Source organism: Coenobita brevimanus, chromosome 73 (assembly GCF_032717465.1).
Source record: "Coenobita brevimanus isolate Jiangsu-jjx chromosome 73, ASM3271746v2, whole genome shotgun sequence".
Lineage (NCBI taxonomy): Eukaryota > Metazoa > Arthropoda > Malacostraca > Decapoda > Coenobitidae > Coenobita > Coenobita brevimanus.
Window position 1 is genome coordinate 12,036,137 of NC_137026.1, and position 3,643 is coordinate 12,039,779.

Here is a 3,643-nt window from a genome sequence, read left to right on the forward strand (position 1 = left end):
TGGATTTTTTGCAGCTAACCAATTGATCGTGTTATTTGCAGCTTCGGGAATGGAATCCAAGTTGTCCGAACGCAAGTCCGAAATACACACACAGACACACGGCTACTGCTATAGTATATTTTAGTTTTACCTGTGGGCAAAAAAATCTATGGCGATCCTATGCCGGACTCCGGGAGCGGCGTTTTTTGGTCAAAATGTGATCGCTCATTAAACATAGGAAAAGTTTTTCAATCGTGATGGGACCAAGTTTTTTCACATCAACGATTTTTTTGCGATGTTTGTGCCAATTTTGGTGAGATTTGAATGTGTAGTTTCAGCTGCCCAAAACACACACACACACACACACACACACACACACACACACAGGGCTACTGCTATAGTATATTAGGTAGGTAGGTAGGTAGGTAGGTAGAGAGAGAGAGAGAGAGAGAGAGAGAGAGAGAGAGAGAGAGAGAGACAGACAGACAGACAGACAGACAGACAGAGACAGAAGTGGATAGAGATACAGAGACTGATACGTACATAAAGACATAGATAGATAGATAGATAAATAGAGACAGAGGCAGACAGGCAGAAAGATAGATAGATAGAGATATACCGATACAGATAGATAGCTCGATAGATTCATACGTCCATAAAGATAGACATACCGGTAGTATATATACAGAGACAGAGAGAGAAAGAAAGACAGATTGATTGAGAGAGAGAGATGTATAGATCGATCTATGGATAGACAGATAAACAGGTAGATTGTAGACTGCAGACCGTAGCTCCAGTCGAGCAGGGCAGTACTCCAAGGTGGATGGAAAACTGATGGACAGGGAGAGCTGGAGCTCCCGTTTCATCAGCCCTCGGGACTAGTTCCTGACCATCCCCATTTGCTGAACTTTTCCAGTGTTTCAGTAACACAAAGAGTAGGCAGGCATGCTGTCCAGTACAAGTTTCTCTAACTGTCAGTACCCAACTACATGCGCAGTACACACTACACTTCCATTTCAAAATTTAAAAAAGTAAAATGGCGACAACTAACCATGCCTCGGAGTCCCCAGGGGGGGTGGGGGGACCATAAATGCCCCCATCCGCCCCTCTCCCGGTGACGACTCAACCAGATGCCTGGAACCACTGTCTGACTCATTACTTCATTTCTGCAACATTCGCTGCCTTCCCTCTAACTTTCTCTCTGTTGAACACCACCTCTCCTCCTCTAAACCTCACCTTCTCTTCTTAACCGAGACTCAGCTGTATGAGACAACTGATTGCAAGCCCCTTTCTGTATCCTCCTACTTTCTCTACATTCATTTACTCTTGTGTTCCTGAACTTGATTCATCTGAATTCTCTACTCTCTGGCTTTGGCTCTCCTGTCATTCTGACTAAATATATCTGCACGGTTTACTTATACACTAATTCTACTGACTATGAAAAATTCTTCGACTATCTTACTTCTGCAATGGAATACATCCTTTCCATTTCTCCTTTCTTTGAAATCTCCATTCTAGGAGATTTCAATGTTCATCAACACCTTTGGCTCTCCTCTCCTTTCACTGATCCACCTGGTCAACAAGACTACATCTTTTCTATCCTAATGACCTAGAGCAGCTTGTACAGCACCCTACCCGTATCCCTGACCGCCTTGGGGAGATCTCCAACATACTTGATCTCTTCCTAACAACTAATGTTTCTGCTTACACTGTTAATCTTTTCTCTCTGTTGGGCTCCTCCGATCACAACCTTATTACCTTAACCTGTCCCATTGCTCCAGTATGGCCTGTGGACCCTCCAAAGAAATGTCAACCATGGCACTTTGGAGCTGCAGACTGGGAGGCCCTTAGGCGGTACTGCTTCGATTTTCCCTGGAGTGATTATTGCTTCCATGGCCGGGAGCCATCTGAATGTGCCTTGCGCATTACAGAGATTATTCTTTCGGGCATGGAAGCACACATTCCTTTCTCATATCCTTTGACTAATGCACGAAAGCCTTGGTTTAATCAAGCTTGTTCTAATGCTGTCCGCAACAAGGAGAGGGCCTATAAAAGGTACTGAAGCCAACCCACACCTGAATCACATCTTGCTTATGTTTAAGCCCGGAATCGTGCTAAGTCTGTTCTTTGCTCTGCTAAAAATAATTTCATCCGTACTAAATGCTCTCAACTTTCCAACTTGAATTCTTCCCGCTCCTTCTGGCACCTTGCCAAAAACCGTTGTAACAACTTTACCTCATCATCCTTACCTCCTCTTTTCTACTCTGATGGCTCTGTAGCTATTTCTTCTACTGATAAAGCAGATCTCCTCGATCAGACTTTCTCCTCCAATTCCATCTCAGACGATTCCGGTGCTGTTTCTCCATCACTTTCCCCCTCTGACTTCCTTATGCCTGACAAAAATTTCTTCAGCTGATGTATTTTCTGCCATCACAGGCCTCAATACAAACAAGAAGCATGGGCCTGATGGAGTTCCTCCTGTTGTCCTCAAGAACTATGCTTCTATGCTTACATCCTGCCTAGGTAAACTCTTTTGCCTTTGTCTTTCAACTTGTACCATTCCTTCTTGCTGGAAGTTTGCTCTCATTCAGCCAGTCCCAAGGTAGGGTAACCATTCCCAACCCTCTAACTATCGTCCAATTGATTTAACATCCTGTGTCTCAAAAGTTCTCGAATCATTTCTTAACAGAAAAAAATTAAAGCATCTTTCCTATCACAACCTTCTTTCTGATCATCAGTATGGGTTCCGTCAGGGACGCTCCACTGGCGATCATCTCATCTACCTTTTAGACTCCTGATCATCCTCCTTTCGGGACTTTGGCGAAAGCTTTGCCATTGCACTTGGCATCCCAAAGGCTTTCGATCGAGTCTGGCATAAATCTTTAATTTTCAAACTGCCCTCTTACAGTTTCAATTCTTCTATCTGTGCCTTCATCTCTAACTTCCTTTCTGGTCGTTCTATACCTGCTGTTGAAGACGGCCATCGTTCTTCTCCTAGATCTATCAACAGTGGTGTTCCTCAGGGCTCTGTCCTATCACCAACTCTCTTCCGTTTATTCATTAATGATCTTCTAAGCTGTATATTTAACCCTGACTACTTGTACACTGATGATTCCACCCTTCACCTTTCCATTCGGTTCCCGCAATGTCCACCTGAGCAGTTACTTCAACAGAGGATGAGGCTATGGCACACCTAATGTATGACTTGGTTCGTATCTCTGACTGGGGTAAAAATAATTTGGTTGTTTTTAATGTATCAAAGACTCGGTTTTTACACCTATCAACCCGACAGAATCTTCCACAGGAGTACCCACTAATGTTAATAATACCCAGCACAATCCTGCATTATCCTTGAACATGCCTGGGATTTCATTCGCTCGGGATTTATCTTGGAAAGACCATATTGCATCTCTTGTAAAATGTGCGTCCAAGAGATTAGGTGTGCTAAGCCAACTCCGTACCTTCTTTACCCCTGCTCGCTTGTTGACTTTATTCACGGGTTTTATTCGCCCTTGTGTAGAGTACAACTCTCATGTGTGGGAAGGATCCCCACATACAGCTCTCCTCAATAGGGTGGAGTCAAAGGCTTTTCATCTCATTAACTTTCCTCTTATTGGCTCCCTTCAACCTCTGTCTCTTCGTCGCATTGTTGCCTCTTTATCAC